This window comes from Pantherophis guttatus, chromosome 7, assembly GCF_059756535.1.
Source record: "Pantherophis guttatus breed Tessera chromosome 7, ASM5975653v1, whole genome shotgun sequence".
NCBI classification, from domain to species: Eukaryota; Metazoa; Chordata; class Lepidosauria; order Squamata; family Colubridae; genus Pantherophis; species Pantherophis guttatus.
Genome location: NC_142069.1, coordinates 29,305,455 through 29,327,403, shown reverse-complemented (window position 1 = coordinate 29,327,403; position 21,949 = coordinate 29,305,455). Strand labels below are relative to the sequence as shown.

The window sequence follows — 21,949 nt, the reverse complement described above, 5'->3', positions numbered from 1 at the left end:
ATATGCAAACAAGATTACAAATTTCTTGGCAACAATATGTGAAATGTTTTCATATCCCTTGTAATTTTGGGATATTTTTTGACTACCCAGTCTAGGTATGATTAATGGTACTTGCAGGCATATTGGGGATAAGAGGAAATACACATATACAATCAAATGCAGACATACATAACTTCATAGTCCTGTTCCAAGAAAATAAAATTAGATAAAACAACCAATGTCACAAAACTGTTCTGCTATTTCTTGATGGCTGAGTGGCAGTCAGGAATCTTGAGTATTATATCCAGCAACATCTGGAAGGTTACGGGGTCCACTAACATTAGACTGGACTGCCTCTAAATTTGCAGTTATTTTGTGCATAAAAATAAATTTGCAGTTATTTTGTGCATAAAAGAGAGAGACTAGGTGTGCAAGAGAAGGCAGAAGCAACGTATTTCCTGACTTGTATAACAGAGTTACGAATAGTTTTGATGGTTTCCTGTATTCCTTGTATTTTTTTTAGCTGTTCCACATTCAAATTTATCAGAATTGATGTTTTATGGTATGTGATGTCATGCGATAGTCCTCTAGTGACTGTTTATACTTTTGATGGTGGTGGTACCGACACTGGAATTCCCTCCCCAGTAAGTATAATTGATTATTTTTGTGTGTGATTTAACAAATAATTTAAAGAGCATTTTAATTCTCTACTTTTCCCTCCATAGTAGCCAAGCTTGATTTGCTGCTAGATTGCTCATGCCTTGTATTTTTTTTTAAATATATTTTTGTTTTTGGTTTATTATGTTGCATTGCTTGTTCATTATTTTAAATAGCATTTTATTTTGGGTTTTTAAAAAATTCCTGGCTGTGATAATTATTTATTGAGTGTACTGTTAACTGCTGGGGGCTGGCCTGGAGGTTGGGAATGCACAGTATATAAAATGAACAGAAGAAAGCGTATTTGAGAAGCCAGTTGGCAGATTTCAATGCTTTTGGTTCTACCACAATTTGATTGTACCACATTCTGAAATTATGTTAATAATCCCTTATTTCTGTGGAATCCAGGGAATGACAGTTTTGAGATAGAGTTCCAGCGGATCATTTTCTGCTCCCTTAAGATACATTATCCAGAACATTTTTTTGATAAGTGGAACTGTGATAAAATACCAGCATGATCTAGGTAGCTAATTTTCTAATAGCTGTTCTCTGAGACTATGTCAGAACAAGTTAAGAATGATATAGATTAGAATTGCTACATTGTTTTCCTCCTAACACCTGGATGCTTTGTAACACCCAAACCCATGTTTTGTAACAACACATTTCAAAAGTGCAGCTTCCCAATGCCTATATTTCATGCCAAAGTGTTTTAATGTACTTGTTGTATAACTATTGTGCCTGCTGTAAAACTATTACTGATAGACATCTGCTGGGAAAATGTAAATGAAGTAAAAAGTAAGTCGCTTTTGACAGCAGCTGGAATGTTTGAGCTTTGATGTACCTTCCCAATTGTTCCTGATTATGTGATGGATGTCTCTTAGCAGCTGTTTTGCAATTGATATAGGCATGTGTCTGAATTACATGTAGTTTTTGGTCTTGTTGCATAGAAGGTACTCTTTCATTCTATCGATGCGTTATGTGGCCTTGGGGGATGTTTCCCACTTAGCCATCTCTATGCTCATCTTTGGAAGATTCCTATTCACTGCCTATGGCCTACAGTCATTAAGGATGCTTCCTGCAGGGATGTGTGTTCAACTGGTGAGAGTTGTTGTAAAGAATGTTGGTACCTAGCAGTTGGAGAAGCCTATATAAAAAAGATTTCTCATCACCTGTTGCTTATGTGTAAGATTATTTTCAGAAGATGTCAAAGCCTATCGTAGTCACATCCCCACATTTACCTTTGTTTAGATCAGAGGGAGTTAAACAGCTTTTATAGGTATGTATCTGTAGGGCTGCAGGCAAGATACAGCTATTTCTTTGGCAGCTATTTTCTTTCTCTAATGGATGGAAGGTTTCACAGCTGTGATCGAGGATGTCAGTACAGTAACTGGCTTGCACAGGCATGTGCTTCGGCTATACAGGAGGGAGCTGCTCAGCAGCTGTCCTGCAAACTGCTACTAAGTGACTGTGTGGGGCATGCAATGCACAAAGCCTTTGGGTGTGTGCGTGTGCGTGTGTGTGTAACCGATCCTGAGCAGTGTTGTGCTCACAGAAAAGATGGTTTCCTGGCAGCTCCTGCTGCTGGACTGCGTAGGCATAAGGTTACATAAAGTCACGGGGTTAATTTTCCAGTTGCTGCATTAACATCTGGAAAATTGCTGTCTCTTCTCCCTGCACACCTCTCTCCATGCTTCTTCCCAGCTGTTGTCAGGGACGCGGGTCGGCGCCGGCAGCTGGTCTCGGCCGCGTGCACACCCACTGGGACTTTCCAGGCAGCTGCTACCTCTGGCGCGCCTAGGTTTTGGGTGGGCAAATGGAGAAAAAGGAGAGAGGATGAGGGGGGGGGGACGACGGGACGGGCGAGGAATACCTGCTCTGCAGTTGCGACTCCTGGCGCGCCCTGCTCCCCCCCCTCTTCTTCCTCTTCCTCCTCCTCCTCCCTCCTGCCCATCCCACGCTGCTGATCTCGGAGCTTCGGCGCTGCCATTCCTTGCAGCCGGGCACATGGATAACAATAACCAGCTGTTGCGTGTGCACGCAGGCGTGCCGCTGTTTCCCAGCCCGTTAAAGTGTGTGTGCGCGCGTGTGTGTGTGGAGGCGTGTGCGTGTGTGGAGGCGTCATTCGCGTAAAGGGAGCGTGGAGATCTCCAGCTACGGGAGCACCCGAATCGGGGGCCCCCCACAACCCCACCTGGAAAGGCGGGGAGTCGACCGGCGTCGTCCCTTCGACCTGCCACCGCCTGGCCTCCGGGATCACTCTCCAGGCACGTCCCGCCCGCCCGCCTGCTCTTGATCCATTCCCAGTGACGCGGCTGCGGTAGCGACGGCGGCAAAGCCCGGCTTCTTCCGCCGGTTTATCTCCAGCACCAGCACCGCAACCTCTGCTGCCGGCTCTCTACACACAACCCCCCCACCACCACCACCCCAAACCTGGCCGGGGCTTCCCCGCGGCGAAATCTCCACTGGCCCGCGGTGGAATCGTACTTTAAGGCGACCGACGGCTTGAACCCTACCCGGGTTGTGGGGGGGGGGGCGCATAAACCGAAGACGGGCACCATTTCAGAGAAGAAGGGTGTGTGCGCGCGCGCCTCACACACACACACATACATATACACACACACAAATACACGCACGCACGCAGAGGTACGCAGGCGCGCGCACAGCGTGTTTCTCTCCCGTTTTCGAGTCCTCCCCTCAGCGAACGGCAGGAATTTGAATGAAGAGTGGTCCTCCTCCTCCTCGATCTCTCGTTGGGATGCCAAGCCTGAACTTGGGGGCAGCGTCGCTTGCGGAGAAGCAGGTAGGCGGCCGGGGTCCCTCGAAGCGGGGTCTCGGCGCGAGGCTGCCAATGCAGCCGTCCCAACTCGTGTCGGCGTGCGCGTGTCGCCTTTTGTAAAAGCTTGAGGAGTGGGCGGGGGTGGGGTGGGGGGTGGAGGGAGGAAAAAAAAAAGATCGACGCTTCTCCTTCCTTCTTGCCGGTCCCCTGCCCTGATCCCACTACCCCCCCCCCACCCCCCGGCTGCCTGGGAATGCCGGGGAGGAAGAAAATAGGCAATGTAGGCGGAAGGTCCGGGGGCGCCATCCAGGCGAGGGAAGAGGGGGGCTTGCAGGAGGGAGGAAGAGGAGGAGGAGGAAGAAGAAGAAGAAGGCGAGATTTGCCGGGATGCGGGCAAGCTGAGCGATTTCCTTGCTTTCTCAGGCATGGAGTTCCGGATGGATCTTCAAGCCTGCTGGGCGCAGCTCTCTCTGGCTCGCTTTCTTACCCCGGTCTCTGCAAGAGCATTAGCAGCAGGAGGGGAGGAGTAGCTTTTCATTTATTATTATTATTTTTTTAAGAAAAATTTGCAAGCACGGTTGTGGCGGCGGCAACAGGAGGAGGAGGAGGAGGAGGAGGAGGAGGAAGCGAAGCCCATCCCCGCAGCCTCCTGCCTCCGCTTCTGTGTCATCCCAGGAAACTTTGGCAGGAGCGCTTTGCGGAGCCCGCGAAGGCTGGTTTTGGGCTTTTTTTGGGGGGGGGGGCGGAGGGTCGATGCGTCTCCCGGTAACCCCGGGTTGGGGAAACCTTGGGCGGCTTGGCTGCGTGCAGAAGAATGCCCTTCTCGCCTGCCCGCTTCTATACCCAAATTAAATGTAAATGAAACGCTGACGCCTCGTTTCCAACACTGAATACACAACCGGCCTTTTCTACAGGAGCATCACGCTGGAGTCCTGCACAAGAGCATGCAAGTTTCGAGGGAATTGACCCTGCATGATGTCTGGTTGTGCTGGTGTGTGTGAGAGAGAACAGGTGGATCAGTCCATTTTGTATTTAAGCAGCAGCAGCTCCTCAAAGCACAAAGCTTCTCAAGGAGAACCCAAAGAACTGGATGGAGGGAAGAAGCCGCACAGGGCAGACATTAGTGGAAATAGTGTAGCAGTTGACTATTGAGTACTGCCGTGGCGGCACACACCTCTCTAGGTTGCTGTGGATATGTGTGCATCAATGTATATACATTGATTTTCATCATGGATGGCCAGGAGCAGAGCATGGAGGATTCAAGTCATCCATCTCGGGAGCTATGATTGCTGTCTGTTGTATTTATGAGCCCAGGTGTATGGTCCAGGAAATCCTATAACCCTGTAATAAATCTATAGTTAATCTTCTACCCAGTAAGTTTTCAGGATCTGTGGATTTGAGCAGGAAGAAGCAGAGAAGTGTCAGTGCAGATTAAGAGGCACACACAAATGTGTTTCATTTTATACATGGGCTTCAGATCTATCTGCAATGGGTTACATTAGCCAAAACATTTGATCCGTGCTAGAAGACAATAGCCATGGAGGCAAAGTACCCCATTTGCCCCCCAGGTATCATGATATCATCTTTCAGCACTTGGGCTAAATGGTTTTGCAAGGCACGGCCCCTCCTGGCAAGTCTAGGAAAAGTGCAGCTTGACAACGGTGCTAATATTTTTAAGCCAGCCTTATTTGCATGCAGCATGCATTTTTAAACAAGAGCTCTCCTGGTCTTTCCATGCCCCGCTCAAGTCACCTAGCAGGAAAACCAGATGATGAAACCAAAGGAGACAGAGGTTGTGATGGGATATATGATAGTATCTGAGAAAAGGAAGGAAGAACAAGACTGCAGAAATTCTTCTGCCCTGGTTTGCTTGAAGGGCAGCAGTGACTGGAAAAGGGACCTTATGCTAATGTTATGCTAAGGATTGTGGGAAATATTTTTTTTCTTTTGGAATAATTGTTCTTCTGTAGGTCTCTCCCAGCGCCCCTCAAGTGATGCCCTCTGTATTGCTATACTGTTTCTAGAATCTCCAAGTATTGCCCCTGCTGTTTGGAAATTATGGAACTTATAGTACCAGATAACATAAAACCAGTCAGTGGCTGTTGTCAATTTCCAGTCAATGGATTGTTTCGTAATGTATAAGTGGTTTGTTTTGTGGAATGTTTGAAGTTTGGTCAACATTGTGATTTAAACACTGATAACCCCAGAAAAAGTCCTCAAACTCAAGGATTTGATGGTATGTGATGATCACCTAAGGATAAATGCAAGAATGTTTTCATATGTGTGTAAAGGGAAGATTTATTTTTATTAATAGATTTACTTTTGGGCATTCACAACCTGTTTATCAGCCTAAAGTAGAATATTGATATTTATCAACTTTTGGATAGTCTTCATTTATTCTGATATTAGCTTTGTGACATTCATCTCAGTTGTAACATTTTTAATTTCTCTCTTCTCTCAGAAATGTTTGCTTTTAAATAAGAACATTTACTTACGGCCTTTTCTAATAAAGTTGCAATCTTATGGAAAACTCTAGAATTGGATCAGCTTAGAGGCAGAGATTTATTTATTTATTAAATTTATATAGCTACCCTCCTGACTAACACGATTCTGGGCAGCTTACGAAATTAAACATCCAGAAAATCAACCCACCAAATAACTGCAAAAACCATTAAAACAATACAACTATTAAATTCATAGTCAACAGGAGAAAGCACCATTCATTTTTCTAAAAGTACAACCACTTTTGGTTTTCCACCAGGTTCATAGGATTCTCAGATGACAAAGCTATATCTTCAGATTCTTCTAGAAGGCCAACAAGGTCAGCGCCAACAAAGAGATAATGGAGCCTTCCTTTTGAAAACAGGTTGATCATTACCACTATGTGCAATCAACAGGGGCCAAATATATAGGGCAGCCTCTCTCTGTGTCTGGCATCTTTTATCTCCAGCATCTCACTGGAGAATTCCGGAACATACAGTCCACTCAACTTAAAGTTGCCATGGGTACTTAAGGCATGATTGGCAGGGATACAAGTGAGGGCCTTCTCCCAGGTGCTTCTCTACTACAATATGAATTCCTCTTCAAAAGACTCTGGACTGGCTCAATTCATGTTGCCTTTCTCCCAACAGACACATGGTTAATTTACAGCATGTTCCTTATTTCTTTCTTCTTCATATTTGCTTTATATTTCATTATAATTCCATATTTTAGAATTAATTGCTTTAAACCACAGGAATGGAAGGGTAGGACATACATAAAGTAATTTGTGATTTTAGCAGTATTTTTCCTCATGATATCTCCATGATGTAAGACTTGGAAGGAAGGATGAATCTTAAACAAAGACAAGCTACATAACAGAGCAAGGATTAGAATTCGATGTTTTCTCTTCTGTCCTGGGAAGCCTTGCAACATTATATTTACTTTCAAACTTTTTTCTTAAACAACTCCCCCCCCAATTAACTTGGGTTGCTACAGAATGCAAGCATTTTGCAGAAGATTTTTGGATAATTTCTAAACAATCCTCTACCGCAATTCTTCAGATTTGACAACTTTTAAGATCTGGGGAGTTCAATTTCCATTCCATGGTGGCTGGGGAATTCTGGGAGTTGAAGTCCACACATCTTAAAGTTATCAGGGTTGAGAAATCTAGCATCTGGGTAGGACTGTTGCTAAAACATCTTATCCTTGCTAGCTGCTGGTTTTCTAGTACTCAGTAGGATACACAGCTGCATCTGGTTTAAGCTCTTTGTAACTTGGTCTAAGGACTACCATGCAACTACTAGGCCTTTTCTCTTTCTGGACCCAGGAAACAATCATATTAGCATAAATTGTGCTATCGGGAATGCTGTTGTGTTGTGTTGTGCTGCTGTCTGTACAGTTGTAACACTGTTAGGAAAAGAGATTGGTGCCTGATAAAGAAACTCTTATTCTGAGAAAGAGTACATCAATAAGTAAACATTCTTTTGAAAATGCAACATATAAACCAGTTTGTTCAAAGTTCAACATATAAACCAACATATAGTTCAACTTTAGTCCAAGGATCTGGACTCACTTGTAGCTCAAATAACACAGAATAGTCAGCATAGAGACTAGATAGGAAGGGTTGATCCCTCAAAAGACATGTCCCAAAGGTGCTTTTTGAAGAAGCAAGTGGACTTTCTGGTTTTTCTTTGAAGACGTTTTGCTTCTCATCTAAGAAGCTTTTTCTTATCCAAGAAGCTGCTTCTTCACTTCTGAGAAGTGAAACGTCTTCAAAGGAAAACCAGAAAGTCCAGTTCCCTCTTGAAAAAGCACTTTTGGGGCAACCATGACTTGGATGACTGAGAATCCACATAGACAACAATGACTTGGATGACTGAGAATCTCCATAGATACTCAGAAGACATGCTGAGCTAACTAGAGATGAGCTGTTTGTCAATCTATACTACACTGCCCCAAGGCTCCTCCTAAATGTGCCCTAGATTGTTTACATGGAAAATTTTGGGATAAGAAGGAAGACACCCCTTGTATGCCAGAACACAACTGACTACAAACTGCCTGAGGAACAGGCTGGTGATAAAATTGATATTATATTGTGACCTTTTTTTTCTACAAAGAGATGATGGGGCATCTTCATCCTATGACAAATGGAATATGTGGATGAACACTCTGGAAAAGTGTAAACATTTTGAAAACTCTCAACACAATTTTAAATTAAGTCATTGTGAGATATTAAAATTGGGTGTCCCTGGAGCACTGCTGCTTCTTGCAGTCGTCGTCATTGCCATACTAAAGCCTCACCAGGAAGAATTTTCTTGAGATTTGCTTCAAACTAGGAGTTTGCTCTGACTTAACACCAGTTGAATCTCTCGTTGTGTCAGCACATCTGGAGGGTGCCAGATTGGGAAGGTTAACGAGACACACTCAGACATCTAAATTAATACTAAGAATGTCTTTTAAAGAAATGCATCTCCCACTTTCATGAAATACTTTCTAAATTTTTTAGAGAGACAGTTTCAATGTCAAAATAACATTAGTTTATGGTTCTCTTATGTTCAATACAAAGAAACGATTGACTCTTGTGATGTATGTGCATTGCCAGAAAGTAGCATTTTATTATCTAGAAATGGTTTCTAACTACAAGCTGAAGTGCTATAGAGAAAAGGTTACCTTCATATTCCAAAGCACTGACTTGCTACTCAGATGCAAGAAAAATGACAAAAAGGCTTGCAATGATTTAAAAACTATACATTTATTACAATAGAAGTGTTGATGAATTACAGGCCATAACAACTTGGTTCTATCAGCACTGAACTTGGTTAAATGCTAAATAGATGTTTGTTCCCTATCTGATATCAAAAGAAGGAAGGAAGAGGGAAGAGGTACAAGAAAAGGAGAGAGAGCAAGGATTTTGTTAACCAATGGATAAAAGCAAGCTGATCTCTTAGCTGCCATACAGGTTTTCCTTGGAAACAAAGATCCTGACAGACCCTTGGATTCAATAGAAGAGAATATACAGCACATAGTTCAGGGTTGAGCTGTGAAGTCTTTGGCGCTCTCTGAGCTTGGTTGTTTGCTTGCAGACATTTACCTAGTCAGGTAATGAAATGTCTGCAAGCAAACAGACAAGCTCAGAGAGCACCAGGGACGCTATGACTCCTAGATTATTTACAGATAGAATTTCCTAGAAGCTCCCATCAAAATGCATCGCACAGTTGTCCAGTATTTCCTTAGATGTGTGCATGTATTTGTGTGCGAGAAGAAAAAGTACGAAACTAATGATGGAGAATGATTGAAAAAGTCATTCTTAACCCCCCCCCCAGCTCCTCCTATGATCCCATTTAACGATCCATGTAGGAGACAGGGCAGTTATGCAAAAAAGTATTCCTTAAAAGCACCTTGGCTTTCTGGCTGCCAGCAAAAACCAGGGTGGTGCTTTCTGTTTCATAACCCCAGGAGAGTGATAAAGAAATGAATATTTCTTTTATTGATGACTGAAATGGGGTTTTTCTGTGATTTATTTTAGGTTTTAAAAATTAATTTCATTTGCAATGACCTTGAAGGAGAAATATTGCAATGGTTACCTCTCTGGTGCTCTCCATCTCTCCTGAGACTTGTGATTACTGAACAGGGATAAACAAACAGACCGAATGTGAAGTGCTCCTGTGGACAGAGTGATCAATTTATGTTTGAGTTTAAGAGTGAATAGTTTGGTTCTTTCGTTTTTCTGGATTTTCAGTCCTGTAACTCTTCTACGAATAAAATAAAATGCCGGAAACCTGTTTTGCATGAATACTGTGATGGAGAACAAAATAAAAATGTCAATTATTCTGCACATTAAAAATCCTTCATGAAGAAATACCCTTCTTCTCAACAGGCAGTGGGTTAAGTTTCAACGAATGGCTCTGCTCATTGGAGAATTTAAGCCGGCATTTTTTTTTTTTCAGGAGTCACTTATTCTTGTTTCAAGGCTGAAAGTCAGCACTGAAGTCTATAGTTAACAATTATCTGAGGCTTATTCCCCTGGCTATCATGCTCCATGGCAGTTTTAGGGAAAATCTGGACCAGTTTCCCATGAGCCTGTCTGACTTTGAGATCTCAACTATGTTGCAGCATGGAGAATTAGGACAGTGCTGTATAGTGGCAAGAGCATTGGATTAGAATGCGAGAGGGGTCAAAATCTGCGTTCAACCATGAATATTACTGGGAGATTTAGGGGCAGTCAAACTAACTTTTCCTCATAGTCTGTTCTGAGGTTAAAATGGGAGTGACAATAAGGATGTTGCCTTTAGATCTTGGAGGAAAGGGATATTATAAATGCCACAAACCAGTAAATGAATGTGCATGATTTGATCCGTTACTGCAAACATTTCAAAACTGATATTGCAGATTTTTATGACTGCCTCAGCCACAGTTGATGTGATACCGTGTTCCCCCTTCTCCAGTAGCTATTTGCATTCTGCCGGAGGCAGAGGCGTTTGTATGAACAGGGCATGATTTGACTGTCAACATCAGGACATATGTAATGATTTGCCGGTCTGAGATGAAGGACAATCTAATGGTTCATAGGAATTACCTCCCTTGATGCTATCTTCAGAATACTATGCACAAAGGAAAGCAGATTAGAGTAGATAACCTTTGGTAGTGGCTCTGAGACATAAGAATGCAAAAGGCTTCTAAACAGAATTGCCTGATCATTTGATATACAAGGGAAATGTCAGGATTTTCAATACTAAATGACATTCATTGCCATCTCCAATTCCCAATGATTTTAGCCCAAATACTGTATGTTATCCTTTTTTGTGGTCTCTCTCTCTGTGTGTGTGTGTGTGCCTTTGAGGCAGAATTTTAACTCCTGATGACTGCCTGGACTAGCCCTCGGTATTTCTTTGGCAAAGTTTTGCATAAATGGTTTGCCATAGCCTCCTTCCAAGGACTGAGAGAAAGTGACTAGTCCAAGGTCATCCAGTTGGCTTTGTTACTAAAGTGGGACTAGAACTCCCAGTCTCCTCCAGGTTTCTAATCTGATGCCTTAATTGCTACAAAAGGATAGAATCTTTGGGGGGGAAAGGGAGACAGTCATTTTCCATAATTCAAGCATCAGAAGGACTGCATGTTCTGGGCACATACTGAAGAAGTGGAGCGTATTGGTTTTTGCCAAATATTTATTTTGTATTTGCTGTGAAGGAGGAAACATGAAAGTTAAGTCTTTGTAATGGCTCCAAATTGGCTATCAATTCCCAGCTAAAAGTTGGTGGATCCTTAGAAATATACTTCAGGATGACATTTCAAACTGGATCTCTTTCTGAGCTAGATTGCTACATATCTGGACTACAATGGCATTGAGAGTTTATTTATATTACTGGTAGTATTTTATGTTTGTATAAAAACACCCCTTTTGTTAAATGCATCATTGAAATCATGAAGATTCAGGAAGTCAGTGATTAATTTTTGGTAGGACAGATGTATACAGTCTTTGAACAAATATGCTGGTTGCAAACACATTGCCTGTTACTTCTGTCTGTTGAATGGGATAATGCTATTCTTCATCTTTACAGGTCCATCCAAATAGTACATTCCTTAAAGTGTGTATTTTGCATCAGATTATACTACCATTCCTTAAGCATTCTACTCCTCAATCTGTTGGATTTCCTTTTCCAAAATTTCCAGCCTTTTCATAAATCACAAGCTATTATAAATACAATTCTTTTCCAATATAATAAATACATGGCAGAGATAATTGAGGCAAAATATAGGATTAAGCTTTTCATCCCAATTTCTAACAGATGTTGGATCAGGTCATGACTATTAATGGCTTGCAGCAATGCAAGATTGTCAAAAGTTCAGATATAGTGCTTATTGTATATATTTTTTGTAGTGTCATGATCAATCTGTCATGTTTTGTGTTGGTTGACTCAATGAATTCACTATAATTTGTGGAAGCAGGTAACTGATTACATTTTCCTAGAATTGCGTAGCTGCAACATAACCTACAGTATAAACAACAACCTTCAGTTCTAGCAGATAAAGCTGTCAAGCAGCTTGTCTATTTAAGATGGATTTGGAAAACATGTCTATCTAAGATGGATTTGGGAAACTTCTTTATATGTTCCAGACCACCATAACTCTGTTGAAGTTAGGGTATCCTTGAAAACTGTTCATTTTGTAATACTTTTGTGCTGAATAGTTGTTAGTATGCTGTATCAAAGTAACAGCTGTATATGGAAGCATTCAGAACTAGATGAGCAAAACTCTTGCAAGAAAAATACATTGTTGAAATCCTATTGCAATGTACTTTGAAGCCTCTTGATTCCCTGTTCTCTACAATATATACTCCAAAGTGCTGTGCTTAACTTGAACTTTCTAAACATCTTGTTATCTGGATACCATGGTTGCTGCCACCTCTGTTGCTTCTTCTAATGAGCTTTGACATTATATAGCCCACATATTTTAACTTAAATACATAGGCAAAAGATATGGAATTCATTAGAATGAAAAAAAAAGAAAGGAAAGAAAATGATAATCCTCTTCCAGGTTATATAAAACAGAGCCTTAGACTAGCCCTTCCTAATCTGTAATTCTCCAGATTTGTTAAATTGAAAACATGCTGTGGAGGGCACAAAGTTGGGGAAACATGCTTTGGATGAAACTTTTAGGGGAGTAGATTCTCTGTATTAAAATCTGTAAAATGCAGCATGGATATACTTTTAATATTAATATTAATACCTTTTGTGTATTTTATTTATTTATTTATTTTTATTTTGTCAAACATGTACAAGATAACAGGTATAAGTATAAACATGGACATGAGTACATGAAATGAGTACAAATAATTGGGGACTGTAGGACTGGGATGGTAGGCATGCTGGTGTGCTTATACACGCCCCCTTACAGACCTCTTAGGAATGGTGTGAGGTCCACGGTAAGACAGTTTAAGGTTGAAGCTGTGAGGGTTTGAGGATGTAACAATGGAGTCAGGTAGAGCATTCCAGGCATTGACCACCCTGTTGCCGAAGTCGTATTTCCTGCAATCGAGTTTGGTGCGGTTTACCTTGAGTTTGTATCTATTGTTTGCCCACGTATTATTGCGGTTGAAGCTTGAAGTAGTCGCTGACAGGTCGGATGTTTTAGACATGGAAATAGTGTGTTGTGGAAATGCCCTAAGGATCACAGCAGAAATTATATCTATTGTGATTAATTTTATTGCCTTTGAGCAGCTGTACATGTGTGCAGATGGGGCACTGATACTTTAGCCCATCTCTTTCCATTCATCTTTTGTACATATGGCTGTAAGTGAGGCAAGATGCTTTTTATTTCATCTACAGATCTAGGGGTTATTGCATCTGATTTCTGTTTGGCTCTCCTTTGACAAATTACTTTCTTAACTCCTTCTTCCACCAACCTCATTTATTATAGCTATTAATAAAGCTATATCTCATTGTTATATATTGCCATCATTGTAAACGATGCTTTATAGAAGTGTTATGGACTATGTCCTGCTATTTGGACAAAATTGGACCGATAGGCAATAGATTTCATTCTAGTTTTAAGTAGCAAAAATGGACTAAACTGTTTGCTAAGATGGCTGACAAGTGATATGTATCCTGCCATAATAGAGCATGAACTTTGACTTATATATAATGCCTGGTGATCACTGCTATGCAACCTGCACGTTCACTTGTTGGATGCATAATTAGCTTTATTTTTCAAAGCCAGATTCACCTTTGGACAAAAGGGATATTTGCCCTAATGAGGGTTTAGTACATTAATTGCCTTTTTACAGGATGCCTCTTATTCAATACAGTACTCAATGATATAAACACACTTTTATACACTTATTCTTTATAAAGTAAAGCCAGGTGAGGGTGATAATTCAACATATCTGAAGAGTGCCAAGCTATAAACATTTATATACTTGTTCAAGAAAGTTGGTAAAAATCCTGATAGGTAAGCCTTCCAATGAGAGTGTCAGCATTCCAGGAAAACCCCAACTCCAAGTAAAGACACGGAAGCAAACATTTTTCCAAAGTTCTCTTTACTAGAATAGGCAAACTGGCACATCTGGGAAAACCCGAATCTGAAAAGCCTGGGTTTTCCTTCAGTAAGTCAAAGCTCCCAAAACCATCCCCTTTCCCCCCCAGCCGATCACATGCTCCAATCAACGTCCGTTCCATCTTGATCCAGCCCCCTGACCACTCCTTCTCCAGATGCTGGATTGCCTTGACCTTGACTGGCAGGAAGAATGCTATTATGTCTACTAACAACCCCTCTCCTTAATCCCCCCTCCTACTTTCCCACATATGAGAAGGTGGCAGCATTGAACCTTCTGGCCTAATATGGCTTCCAAAGCTGACAGAGAGAGGCAAATGCATGTATAATGTAGACCTGATGGGGCATGGAGGGAAACTTCTCCTCTTAGAAATGTGTTCGTGTGGGTTTCAAGGGTGACACAGTGCAGTGGCAGTGGAGTAGCTATGGTTCTCTAGGAAACTCAAGTTCTTGTCAGGTGTGCTATTCCACTGATAAGTATAAGTGAGATTGAAATTGTGCTCTAGAAGTCAAATTACCGCTACTGTACCTTCTCTTTAGTAACCTTCTTATTTATGATGCTCAGTATGTAGATGGGTTGGGAATGGAGCTTCCCAGGTTTATAGTTTAGGGGACTTCAACTAATCTTCTTTGGATATGAAGTTGGAGGTAACTATGGAGCTTATGGTTACCATCACAACCATGGACCTGTGAGGGCTCAGTTCTTTGTGTTAGTTCCATGCTAGAGCCGATTTTTGTCTCAGGACAATAGTAGTGCAATCTGTGGTTGGGATGTTACCATCAGTCCTTTGTTCCCTGTCGACCCAGGAGTTTTCCATGATTGTTCCCCACCAGAGGGAGGAAGAATCTATATGATGGGTCTTCCCCAGGGTGCTGAATGAATCTGATTGAGTTTCAGAAGAAACTTGAGGTTTTTCCTGAGGCTTTGATACATAGTTTGAGGCTCTAGACACCATGGAATCAGAGTGTTACGATAGTTTTGAACTATTTGATTGTACTTGTGCAGACTTTCTCTGCTCATGATTCTTTAAGGTGAGTCATTAAAAGAATGCAAATGACCAGCTGTCTGCAAGGAGTATAAATCCCTCCATTCTGCACCATCCACTAAGAGCTGAAGAAGCTTCTTGGATGAGAAGTGAAAAGTCTTCAAAGAAAAACCAGAAAGTCCAGTTGCCTCTTAAAAAAGCATCTTTGGGACTACATCTGAAGGGCATCAACACTGGGGGAGGCTATCTTAAGGAGATCTTTTATTCCATCAGAAACCTTTCCTGTAAATATCATTCTTCCTGCTCCGTTCATTCTTAGATTCAGAACTATATTTGTTGCATGGAAACAATATCTTTTTGATTACAAACTTCAAAGACGGAAGGAAAACCTTGAAGTTGAAGCCAGATATAGCTTTTCAGAGTATTGAAGGGGGCATTATGTGATGCATAGGACTAAATTTTCCATGGTCTACACACACACACACACACACACACACACACACACACACACTCACACTCACTCACTCACACACTCTTTTTTCAATCATTTGTTGTCTTGGTCAAACAGAATTTGCATGGGTTTAGAAGTATAGCAAGTTCAGAGATGCACATCCTCTGTGATTTACTAGCCAACTGGCTCTTGTCCTGGGTGGAATGGGACAACCTGCCACAGCCAACTTGCTGAAGGGCAACTCACCATGGGAAAACTTGCTGTGGGACAATTTAACACTTCTGTTTTCACATTTCATTTTGTCCCTCCTTTCTTTAGTGATTCTATTTCAGTCTTTCTTTAATATTAGTGTAACTCTTGTCCCACAGTGTGTTTTCCCACCATGAGTTGGCCGTGGCAAGTTGTCCTGCAGCGAGTTGGTCATGGCGAATTGTCATGGACACATCCTGGGATTCATCAGCAGCAGTTTTTTGAGTGAGAGAGCAAGAAAAATCCCTGCATTGACATATTTAAATCACTATTCATCCTGGGTTCCTAGATCAGCTCTTCTTTCTTTTCTGTGTGTCATGTCTCTACTTGAGATTGTAACCCCGAGGGCAGAATCTGTGTTCATAATTTTTACACAGTTACTCACAATTTAGGCATGACTAATTATTTTTGCACAGCAGAGCTATTGCTGCCACCACAGCACCTTTCTATTTTTAGGAAAAAGAAAAATCGGTGTCTGTCCAATCTGTGATTGCTCTTAATTTTATTGTAGAATGTGTGTGTATTTCTTCGAGACTGGTCATGAATCTGGATCTATATACAGGCCAGCCTTCTTTTTGAAATGTTGACCAGTCCATGTCCAATTTAAAGATAAGACATCCTAAAGAAAATGTGAGAAAAACAGATGCCCTGAAACAAGCCTACAGTTCAATAACATCTGGACAGAAAATGTCACCTGACCAAAACTCCTGCTGTTATACTAAGCTGCATTTTAATACTAATTTGTTGAGTCCTCATGGCTACGACTTCATTCCGGCGGAGCTGTTGCCAACCAACGCGGATTGGCTAAAATGCGAGCAGAGAATGTGCGGGAAATCCCTGCTCGCGTAATGGTTCTCCCCGGATGACAGGCTCCTATTTAAAGAGCTGTCAAACGGCAGTAGTTGTTGTTCTCCTTGCCATTCACGATGTGATGTTCCATTATTGTTAATAAAGTTGGTGTTTAACAGCAGCCGAGCCTCTGAAAATTCTTGCCGTGCCAATAAACAAAACATAATTGAATTCCAATAATTCTTTTAAAATTTGCAGATATACATAAATCAGCATGTGGAATTTGCCAACTGGTCTCCTCTTCAGTGATATGTACACATTATCCTAATGTCTACATATGCTGTTAGTATATGATATATACATACAGAGAGAGAGAGAGAGAGAGGGAGAGAGAGAGAGATACACGGACACATACACATACACACATAAACTTTATTTTGCCTTTTATTGGACTAGGTTACTTCTGGCTCAATGTCTATCAACTGTCAGAGAATGTTCAAAAAAAGAAGCCCTTTCCAATTCTATTCCCCAGTGTCAAATGTATGTAATGAGGTGTCTTTGTATGACAATATCCAGAGTCCTTCTGTCTCTGTGCCTGGAGGTAATAGTTCTCTATGCTACTCTGTGAAGATGGGCTTAGAAATTACATTCCACTCTGGGCACTCCTCTAGCACAGAGAAGTCGACAAATTAGAAGGAATTCAGGGAAGAGCAACAGAAATGATTAAGAGGTTGGAGAGATTGATTGATGAGGAGAGATTACAGGAGCTAAATATGTATAGCTTGGCTAAACGGATGACACGATAACAGCCTACAAGTATTTGAAAGGTGTAAACACCAAGGAGAGAAAGGTGAAAGGAAGAGTTATTTCTTACGGTACTCAATAGGATAGCTCAAAACATAAGATAAACAGTAAGATTTTAGCTGTTGTAAGTGAAAGGAAGTAAAGCTATAGCTACCCGTCCCTCTCCAGTTGCATGGATTGTTGAAATTGTAGAAGTGACTTCCCTGGATGTGTGTCTGGAGGGACATACGGAATGGTGAAATCAGTGCTAGTCTGGGATGAAAAATGAACTTGATGGTGCTTTCTTGGCCAAGGCTCAGTATGCAATCGGGGAAGGTTTTGAAGCTGGCTTATCTCTATCAGCACAGAATTGTTTTCCCATACGGTGTTTTTTTTTAAAAAAAATTGTAGAGTTCTTCTAGGAAATCAAGTCCAGAGGAACTGATGAAAGAAAACGTAGGAAGGATTGAGAAGTCTGTAATATTTCCATATTGTTAGCTATGCAAGGATTGTCTTGCATCTGTATATAAATAAATGTTCCTGAAAAATCAAGCATGCATGAAACAGATGTACTTCAGTTACTATTTGAAAGTGCATATTGCACAAAGATTTCTCTTTCTCCTTCTAGTAAAAACCACAGCTGTCTTTTTCTCAGTTGATGGTTAGAAACTAGTCAAATGGATAGCACTGCCTCATTTAATTTAAGGGTAATCTATTTTTACCCTATGGTCAATCTCATAGGCCCACTTGGGCAAGGTCATCTATTCATTTGTAGGTCCCTTCTTAGTTACTGTACATATCTTATATTTGGTAAAAATAGGTAATGAATAAGGCTGGGTATAATATAGGATATAAATATATTAGCACTTAAATTATGTGTATATTGTGCATTCTTCAAAAACCCCATAGCACTTGCCTCCCCAGTTTAGCTTAATTATGTTCCCAACAGATATGGGTCCATCACAAAGGACAAGATACATGGGCTTAGCCGTTACATTTGCTCCCTATAATCAGGGTAATAGTCTATACGACACATTTAAATTAGTTTAAAACTTGTACTACTTTCTGTGCTATTTCTGTCCAACCCTGGCAACAAAATAATATTCCCACATCAGCATGTTCAGGAATTTATAGTTTTTGGTAATAAGCTATTTTATGATCCACACTATCATTGTACAAAAACATGGAAAGCAGACAGATATTGCAGGTATTGCTATTATTTTAAAATTCTCATATATGATAACAGACTTCCAACTTATCGGCTATTTACTGTAGTAGTTTCAAAGGAAAATTTGAACAATTCTGAAAATCCCATATGAGTGAAATGGGTTTAATACTGAGAACAATCTGGCAACTGAAGAATGTAAGTTTCTCCTTCATTATCATAAGAAAAAAGTGACATTATAGCACTCAAAATAGCACATGAAAAAATGGTGATATGACAGTTGTAGAAAGCTGACTGAATCATGTCTTGGAACAGTGGGTAAGAGCCAAGTATTGCTGAATTACATCTCCCATTATTTTTAACTATAGACCACACTGGTTAGCTGTTGGGAATTATAGTTAGGCAGCATCTGGACTGTCAGATTACCGACTGGACTTGGAATTAAAAGTTTAAAAGGATGTTCCCCTTTGGTACTGATGCCTCATTCATGAAACATGAATACTCACCTATTCATTCAGAAAGTCAAGTCTTTTGGCTATTCAACTGAGGTCTGGATTAACCATTCCCAAGGGAAGGGTGGCACCACAATATGTCCCCCACCTCCAGAGTTGGTTATCATAACCTTAACTCTTTCACTGCCATGCTCAACTTTATTCAGTTTGTTCTAATTGTACTTATCGACCATGGCAAACTCAGTCTGTATTGTTAAGTGGCGTGGTTGAGTGGCTCAAGTTTAAAAGTTTTGTTTGAAGGTGTCCTTAGATATCACATTCCATCTCTTGGAATGAAGAGGTTTGCTTCTGTCAAGGGGTACAGTTGGCTCTGCTTAAGGCATCAGTTGGCCATAATCCAGCCCTGGTTCAGCTGTAAATTTAGAGAAACAGAGAAATTTCATGATGGGACCCCAGGGAGTGGGGAGGGGAGGGGGGGAGGAATGAGAATTCCAGAATGATTATTCTTAAGTGCTTCACCGTGTCAAGATATTTGAAAGTAAGGCTTGGGGGACAATAAACTGTGGACTGATATAGAAGCCATGACCAGAAAGACAAGACAAAGGTTAGAGAAGAGAAAGGCTAGAACTGGAAAACAAGAGAACGGAAGGGAATGGTAACTGTGATATCTTTTATTTTATTTTCCTTTTAGGGTGGGGTGCGATATGTAATTTGTCATTCACTACCCTAAATATATATCATAGTATGTTTTTACAATTTGGTGATTTCTTACAGACTGCTTTACAATTTGCATACCCAATCCAATTACAGTCGTTTAGTGACTGCTTACTTTGGCAACCATTTGCAATTACGACAGTGATGAAAAAGTAACTTTATGACCAGTGCTTGTATTTATGATCTTTGTAAGTCTGTAAAGCGAAGGAAAGCTGAAATAGGATCATAACCACAATCACAGTTTTAATTAGCAATCCTACTTCACTTAACAACCAAATTGCTGGTCCCAAGTGTGGTCACTAAATGAAAACCACATGTAATGTCTGCAAAACTCACCATTCCAAAGGAATTCTGAATTGCAGACTATACTGAAATTCCCATGTTTGTTGGTTTAATTTATATTCAGCCTGATGAAGATTTTTGAACAAACTCAAAGTTTGCTTTCTGTGCAGCAATCTTTAATTAATTAAAAAAATATATGAAACTGATGTACTGTGGATTTTGGAATGAATAAAATAAAATTAGGCCCCAAGGAGACCTGTTTATATATTTCTATTTATTTGTTTTTATTTGGGCCTCACAGTTGCTTAACCTGTGGTTTATAAAAATACTAAGGGCACATGGAGTTCCAGGATTGCTTGAGTGCTGCCATAAAAAGTGACAACATAGCTAGTAGGATATGCTTGTATAAATTCATGCTCAAATTAAACATTTGATAGTTTCACAATCACTTAATGATAGAGTCAGAAGGCAGTAAGATGCAAGGAGAATGGATCAGACAGGATTCAGCTGCTGAATTTAAGTTTTGTGATAATAACTGGAGTTTTTATTTGAATTTAACAGTTATACCCACCCCTTTTGGGAGACAAAGATTCTACAAATGAAAAGGCCATATTCTGGAAAGGCAGGCAGAAATGCTGGTGCATCCCTTAATCTCAGTACCTGTCAGAATATGTCAGGTACATCCTTCCATTTCTTATGCTACAAATTAGCTATCTATGACATACAGTTCCTCTGTCATACCCTTCACTGCATTCATGTTGAAATTTGAGTCTCTGGTAGATCATTCCAGCCTGCTTAAGTGATTGGTGTTGCGTGTTGGCTTAGAGAGATGTATAGTGACAGGTTTTGTGCTTTCAATGTCCGGTTGCCATCTAATTCAGTTGAATTATAGTGAGACTTTTGTGTGAAAATCTAAGCAAAGAAACTTGCCCCAAAGAAGACGGAAAGAATGCCACTGTAGCTATTTCTATACATATTTATAGGGTAGACTGACGACTAGGTAGGCTTCACTGTTTTCTGCCTCTTCCTCAACAGATGCCTCTTTCTATAGTTGTAAGTTTGATGGATCTTCTCTGATACTATTTCAGACCTAGGTCAATAATGGCTCCGAAAAAAACAGTATAATCCTTTCAATATTTGTTGCAATTTCTTTATTTTTGTTTTTCACATCATAGGAAAATACTGAAGATAATGTTTGGATGACTTTTGTATTAACACTAGACAACCCATGTCTTGTCATTACAGAGATATTCCCATACCTAAACAAAGAAACAGAATGACCAAGGGCAAAAAGCAGTGGCAGCGGCTGTAACTTCTTACTTCCTATCAGTTTCCCCACTGAGTTTCCTTGTAGGAATCTTGTAAGGAGCAGTAGAAATTTCCCTTCCCTTCTCACCCCATCCCACCAGACATCACCCCATCCCAGATGGGGGAGGGAGTGGCGGATTGCAAGACTGGCTGGGAAATTGTCCCAGAATGTTGAAAATGAAGATTACGTGACCATAGCAACATCACAGCAGCAGCAAGTAGCATTGAAGCAGTCACAACTTTCCCAAATTTTATTCCCTTGGGAGTTCTGCATCTGGACTTTGGATACATTCTGTAAGTTAGCCCATTTGAGATACCTTGGTTCAAAAATTGTTCCCTTAGGATGCACTGTTTTGCCCAGTTACAGGACATGGCAGGAGTGCCATGCTTCTCAGATTTTTTTAAAAATTTCTAAATCAAGCTAGCCTGTTATTTCCTGCTGGTTTCCTTCTAAGTATTAACCAGGTCCAACCCAATTTATCTATCTTGAGGAGAATTCTTTGTTAGATATTGGGTACAACGGGAGGGACTTTCGAACGGCTATTGCTTTTAATGTTTTTTTTTTTAATATTTATTTTCATTTATTTCAGTCTTCAAATGTGTTAAAATAAAAATTGTAAATGTTCAAGAAAAAAAAGAAAATAATGTTCTTTCTACACAGAAATACTTTATGTAACACTTAATACTTTTGTTTTCATGTCTATGAAAATATTACCTATGGTAGGCAATATGCTTGTTCCAGGCCGTGTTAAACCACAAAGTCAGACTACAGACTACAGTTGTTATCAGTCTGTAACCACCTTGCAGATAGTCTGCGCATGTGAGAAT

At 40.7% G+C, this 21,949-nt stretch overlaps 1 protein-coding gene across 2 annotated transcripts in view; it reads left to right on the top strand.

Annotated features, from left to right (window-relative positions):
- Positions 1-751: 751 nt before the first annotated feature.
- Positions 752-21,949, top strand: part of ELFN2 (extracellular leucine rich repeat and fibronectin type III domain containing 2) — a 174,963-nt gene continuing 153,765 nt past the window's right edge. For both annotated transcript variants that reach the window (XM_034403037.3, XM_034403038.3), the window contains exon 1: positions 752-3,436. The gene's annotated coding sequence lies outside the window, so the exon portion shown is untranslated. The remainder of the gene's footprint in view (positions 3,437-21,949) is intronic.